Here is a 7,113-nt window from a genome sequence, read left to right on the forward strand (position 1 = left end):
TGCACAGACTGGGGGGTGGGAACTGTCCCAGTTTGGTGGGAAGGCCAGTGAGCCCCACGCAGATAGGCATTTGTCCTGATCTTCTCAATGCAGGAAGAGCTGTCCTGGCTGCCATGTGGAGATTGGGACCATCTGCATCTCCATGTGGCTGGGAAAGCTGTCCCACCTGCCAGATAACTGCCTCCCAGCCACGTGGAGATCAGGATGGGTCCCAATCGGCATGGGGTTCTCCACAGGGCTGGCAGACAGCTCTCCTCACCTCCTGTAGCCCCCTGCTGCCTAGGCTGACTGGGAACGATTTTCTCAATAGGCTAAAGAATCAATTGGCATATGCAGTTGCAGAGTAAAACCCCTTTAACTAAGACTCCCTGTCAGTCTAATTAGGAGGTATTTAAAAAAAAAAAAAGCCTGAAAGCTCTTTCTGTCAGATTAAATACTGCTTCAAGTTAAAATAATAAGAATGGAAATCCCAAAGTTTCAACTATAGCTCATTTTCTTATCTTTGGTAACTATATTACTACCAAAGACCAGTACTTACTGTCTTACATCTGTGTGATATCTGACTGAGCACCGCTTAGTGTCTGAATGTGCTCACTCAGGAATGATGTTCATTCAAAGATAGTCAAGCAGCAGTCACTGTGCTAAAGTCTGTAGACTAAATCTGAAACATGACCTAGTAAAGCAGTTGTTAGAAATACCCTAGAGTGAAGCTGGTTCTGCATGAGCTTAATCATGTGATCAGGACCTAAATATAGTCAGTAACTGCTGAGTACTGACACTTTCAACACAATTATTACAAGGAAAAATATGTTTAGCTACCCATTCCTACCAGAAGGTGTCACTGGTGAAAGGGAAATCATTTTGGAAAGTTGTCTCGAGTAAGTATAAATTTTCAGAGCCTATAATATATTGTTATTAATATTTATTACATATATAATACTATACATACTAAAAAAAAATCTGTTTCTTGCATTTTCTGCATCTCACAATAAATAGTGATACTTTTCTTCCAGTTCTGAAGAATCCCTAAATTATCCATTCTTAATTAAAATCCATACTTACTTCTCTTTAGATCTGCAGCATCTGTTAAAAGATTAAAATAGGAGTAAAAAGAATGATCTTCAGTGGTGAGTTAGAAAAAGGGAAAGGTATTGTGAGGATTGATTAGATTATGCTAAAGGACTATATACACTAAGTTGCATGCTTAACAGAAAAAAAATGTCCATAACATATTATCCTGCATCTTTGTGCATGCAAAGCACCCCACAGAAACATATACCATATATTTGTTAATATGAATCCCTCACTATGCTAGGCAGAATGCTTCCAGCATATATTGGAAGGATTTTTGCAAGTCTGAAGAGAAGAGGAAATAAGCAGCCATTGTAAAATGCAAAACTTGGAACCCTTTCTTTTTAAAGGGAAACATGCACAAGATAAAGCTGCCACAAGCATGGACGGAAAAAATGAATCTACGGTCTTACTGACCTTGGCAGCGTTATACACAAGAATCAACACTTCTTTAAAATCTCTCCCTTGATCAGTTTTCCCACCCCTCAGCTTGAAGATTATACATTGCTTTATAATGAATGCAAGGTGGAAATCCAACTTTTATTTAATAAACTGGAGGCTGATTTGTGCATCTATGTGAAGGATCAGCAAAGAAAAAAAGTCTGTGGGTGATGAAGGGTGTCTATATACAACTTATGAAATACTTAGTTTCATCTAACTATTGCATCATTATACATGGAGACATTCAATGAGTCAGTCATTGGCTGGAAAAGCCCCTGGCACACATCATTCAGTGTTTCTGGAAAGAGCAGCAGAACAAAACAAAGATCAATAATTATGCTCTAGGTGAACCACGGGTATGCTAAGAAAGATGGCTGAGCTGGAAATGTCTAGTTCAAACATATTTATCTGCAGGGATAGGGAAGCAAAGAGTTGAAAATACGCAAGATAACAAATCAGGGTTTTAAAAAGACAGAATGAGGATTGTTACAAAGCAGATGCATAAAAGCATAGGCTTTTGGATGAAGACTGGACTATATATTGACTGCAGAACCAGGCAGAGTCAAAAGCAGCCAGCTGGAAGGAGAAAACTGATTCCAGGTTCTAGAGAAGAATCCGTAAGGCTTTTGGTGTGGGACCTGTCCTTATGGGACACTGAACCAAGTATAAGCGTGGTGAGGAAATGAAGGCTGAGAACAGCAGACAGCTATCCCGTTTTGTCTTGACCTGCGTATATTTTGTTCTCTCTAAAGAGAAGAGTGATTGTGATAGAAATCTCTGCAAAGCCTTTGTGTTAAATGTTTCAATTACTTCATGTTCCTGGGGAATTTAAGTGTAAACCACAGTGGGCATGTCTACACAAGCTGCTTAATGCCCATTGGACTAATTCTACTGCACATTAGCATGGCTGGCAAAAACCATGCTAATGTACATTAGATCAGTCCAATGGGCATTAAATGTCACACAAAAAGTGTTCATCTGCACTAATGTCCAGTAGCTGTGATTACTCCAATTACCTGTTATTACAGGTACTAAACTTAATGTGTCATAATTACAGTGCATTAATGAATGTGTAGATGTGCCCAGAATCACCTTGTTAGAGCCCTGGCAAGTGGCATGCTTAAGCTGTTGGGATGTCTTTAGGTGTCGTTATTGATCTTGGGAGCTAGTGCAGCTGGACTACAAGGTCCCAGTTCTGCAGAGGGAGAAAAAGACAAAGTCTATGCCCAGGGAGCATGCTGGAGAAACCACAGATAGATAGTGGTGGAGCTTATTTAAATTTTAAAAGTCTAAAGCTCACAGATCCAACTTGTCAGGACCCAAACAACAGCTCAGTAGGCACATCTTTAAGTGCAATTAATGCAACTGAATAAACTCCAGTGCAACTTGAGCCAGAGTAAACTAATCCAGATGTCACTGTCTACGTGTGCATTTAAGCATAGTTATTAGGGCTCTGCGAAATTTCAGCAGCTGTTTCGTTTCAGAGGTGTTTAGGGCTATTTTGGTGACTGAAACACCAAATCTGAATTGAAACAGAATGCTCAGAAACACCTCTGAAATGAAACGAGGTGTCCTAAATGTTTCAGAAGTGTTTCGTAAATGTTTTGGAAAATTTTGGAGTTTCAGAGCTGGACTTGCAGGGAAACAGTTGTAACCTGCTGCCCTGCTGCATGACTCAGTTCCGGTGATGTGAGGCTGCACAGGGCGGGCAGCAGAGATGAGTAGACCCCCAGCATGGATCTCTGCTTCCTGAGGAGCCAGGTTGTGCAGTAGGGCACTGCTGGTCCCTGCTGTGTGACCTGGCTCTGCAAGGAGCAGAGATCTGGTGCAGTGTGGGGTAGGCAGCAGCAGCAAGGAGATCCCAGTATGGATCTCTGCTCCTTGCAGATCCAGGTCATGTAACAGGGCAGTGCTGATCCATGCCACATGATTTGGCTCCACAGGGAGCAGAGAAGTGATCCAGGGCAGTGTGGGGTGAGCAGTGGCGGCGAGGAGACCCTGGCATGGATCTCTGCTTCCTGTGGAGCCAAGTCAGGCAGCTGGGACCAGCAGGCTTGCTCACTGCTCTGTGCTGCTTCTCTACCCTGCCATCTGGTGTGACAGAGACCAGAGATCTGCACGGGTGCCTCTTTGCCTGCATGGAGGGCAGCAGCCCTCCCCCTCCCCTGGATAAGCCACCCATGGTCCCATCTGTCTCCCTGCTGGGGCCCCAAGCCTCTGGCCCCAAGCTCCGCCCAGCTGGGCAATAGGGCTGTGTGAAGTTTGCAGCCTGCTCAAAATAGATTCAGAGGAGATTTGGCCACAATGAAAAAGGACAGTGATCCAAAACACCAAAATGAATCACTGTCCTTCAAAACAGCCAAATCCAGAACTGAATAAAAATACAGCTGTTTCACACAACTCTAATAGTTATTTACTCTTCCATCAGATAGTATTTGTGTCTGACAGAACCATCTGACGGTGCAGTAAATTAGTCTACACTGGTCTAATTGCTGCATGTGTGTATATGGTGATGCTTTACTGTACAGCAAATTAGTCTACTGTGCAGTAAAGTACATGTGTAGATGTGCCCAGCAGGAGTTCAGAAGAGGGAAGCTCAATCAGGGCTTGACATACCAGAAAACTTTGTGAACTGTTCAAATTGTTTGAACCACTTTGTGCCTTCTTTCTAGTCTAAATTTATCAAACTTCAGCTTCCAGTCATTGGACCTTGGTAGACCTTTGTATGCTAAACTGAAGAACCATCTGATATCAAATTCTAGTTTCCTATTTAAGGTTCTTACACACTATACTTGCTACCCTGTTACCTTTTCTTTGATCAGCTGTAGAGATTGTACTCCCAAGCCTTTATTTTTTTTTTAAAGTAAGGTTCATTTTCTGGTACTTTCAGAAGTACAGTCTTATCTGCATGCTCTCTTCTACTCCCTGGAAGATAGAACACTTGAGTTTCTCCCAGGTCATTTATGAAAACATTAAATATAATATAGTGCTGAGAATGTTGACACAACTTTTTGCCAGCATCCCAAAACTGAATGAAAACCAACATTAGCAGACCAAAATATTCCTAGAGAAGCTCATTTGAAACATCTAGTTGCAATTTATCCAAAGCTGCAGATTTTAAATGTCTAATGTCAGCTGCTCTTTAACATGTTTATGAATTCCTTTTGAAATGAGGAGTATAATTATCATCATCATCTGATATGAATACATTTGAGTTTTTCTCCAAATTTATTTGCTCCAATATTTATCGAGTACTTCTGCCTTTCCCGCATTACTGGTAATTCTACCACTTTGTATGTAGTATTGGCCAGTATCATTATTAGGCCTCTTTTTTTGCCCCCTCTGAAAACACTTTCAAATTCCTATCTTAAAGTGGTTTCTAAAGATAGGAATTGCCTTTTGAAATTACTTCTTTCTGCGCTTCTCATAACAGTTTAGATCATTACTTTTTGCTATTGTAGGAGGATGCAATGGAATATATAAAAACAAACTGGTGTTAGCTTTCAGTTTATATTAGGTTTCTATGACTAGCTTTGTTTTGGCCATCTAAACTGGCTCCTTCACAACAACATGCTTTAAAATCTCCAGTCATCAGATCCTGTTTGTCTCATTATACAGGAACAATCGGTGACACAGGCCTGAACACTGAGGCAGGCAACTGTATTTAGGATCTTGGCAGTGACACCAAAACTAACATCTTGTGAACAGTCTGTAGGTACAGCCAGAAGTAACAATGGATACAAGTACAGAAACACTTCTTCAGCTGCAGCCTAATTCCATTTAAGGCTCCCCAGTCTAACTCCTGGTGCTTGACAGAAAGCACCATGAGTTAGACTAGGGGTAGGCAAAATGTAGCCCATGGGCTGGATGCAGCCCTCCAAGCCATTCTATCTGGCCCGCGTGGCCCCTAAAAAAATTAGAAAATTAATATTAATCTGCACTGGAATGCCTGTCATGTGGCCCTCAATGGCTTGCCAAAACTCAGTAAGTGGCCCTCCATCCAAAATAATTGCCCACCCCTGAGTTAGACCAACCCTCCCAACCCAACAGACATTCACTATTAGATCAGGAGGGTGGAGGATTGAGCTCCACTTTGGTGCCAATCCAGTGAGAGAGGCTGCATGCATGCAGCATCTTCCCCTAGCCCCACCCTCCCTCTCCCAGCCTCAGTGTTTCCTCAAGATGGGGTGAGGAGAAGGTAGGGGAGGGAGGTCCATTCTGGGGTTTACCCAGCCTGCACTGGAGTGAGGAGGTAGGTGGCTTAGAGCTTCACACCTGAGGAGGGCTCCAATCCACTTGCCCCACGCTCCAGTGCAGCTGGGCGAGCCCCAGATGGAACTGCCTCCTCTCCCTTTCCCGCCTCCCATCCTAAAGACAGCACTGGGGACATAATGGGGGTTCATTTGTTGCTCAATTGGGCACTATTTAGTGCTCTGCAGCCATGCATTTCTATCAGCGCATGGCTATAGAGTGCATTCAGTGACTGATCGTGTGACAAAATGTCACTTCTGTCATGCCCATAGAGTCAAAATTAGGACAGTTTAGCTAAACTGTAGTACTCTTAATGACACACGGTGGCAGGGGTGGGGAGCACCTGGTGCTGGCACTGCCCACAAGGCAGTGAAGGGCCACGTGTCACCAGAGCAGTGGTTCCCAATCTCAGGGCATGACCCAAATTAGGGTTGCAGGGGGGTCCGCAGTAGTGTCGCATTGGCCCCGTGGAGCCAGGCGGAGCAGCTGCAGCCCCTCCCACAGGGAGGCTGTGGTTTGGCCTGCCCCCCTGGGTGAATGTTTTTTTAAGTTTCTTCCAGCCACAGGGGCTTGCATAGGCCGATTTGCCCCGGGCCCTGCACCCCCTCGGGTTGGCTCTGGGTTGCGGGGGGGCAGGGTCCTGATTTAAGGTCACGGGAAAAAAAAAGCTGGGAACCACTGCACCAGAGCTTCCTGAACAGCAGTGGTGGTGATCTTCGTGGGGTCCACCCCCCTCAGCATACCACCAATGTGATATCATGCCATGTCCTGCCTCCCAGCCATGCTGAAGCTGATGATTCTGAACCACTTTAATGCATTTAAAATCAAGGCTATGTCTTTCTAAGGCCACATAAAGCTGGGGGAAGAATCAATCTAAATTCTGTAGGTCTCTCTGAGTGATGGATTGGGAGTGAACCAGCCTGCAAGGAACCAGCCTGCTCTGTGACGCCTGGCCAGCTGACAGAGAAGCGTATTCATAGGACTGGTAATATACATATATAATTGAATTGCTTGCTTGCTAAAACTATATCAAGATGCACACCAGCAGTTGATACTTTGTAATGCTCAATAAACTGATTTATTAAGGAACTAAAAGACTCTCATTTGGAGAAAGATTAAAAGCATATTCTTAAGGCAATATGGATCCTTCTTGCTTACTCTCCATGTTGGAGGAGAACCAGCTTTGCCCTGGTCTTCAGGCAAGCACCATACTTGAGGCTAGAGAAGTTCTATCCTGTCTAGGTACCTAGGTGACTCCAGCAGCAGAGTGTTTGGACACCTCAGAGGTGTTAATTAATCTATCTTTACAGCACTATTCTAAGGTAGGGAAGTATCTCCCATTTAATCAAT

General features: G+C 43.8%; 1 long non-coding RNA gene across 1 annotated transcript; it reads left to right on the plus strand.

Moving 5' to 3' along the window:
* Positions 1 to 493: 493 nt before the first annotated feature.
* Positions 494 to 6,903, plus strand: LOC109323344. The gene is made up of 3 exons (XR_002104625.1): positions 494 to 505; positions 3,344 to 3,349; positions 6,691 to 6,903. It is a non-coding gene; the product is annotated as an uncharacterized LOC109323344 (long non-coding RNA).
* Positions 6,904 to 7,113: the final 210 nt, after the last annotated feature.

This window comes from Crocodylus porosus, unplaced genomic scaffold (assembly GCF_001723895.1).
Source record: "Crocodylus porosus isolate Cpor-Errol unplaced genomic scaffold, CroPor_comp1, whole genome shotgun sequence".
Taxonomy (NCBI): Eukaryota; Metazoa; Chordata; order Crocodylia; family Crocodylidae; genus Crocodylus; species Crocodylus porosus.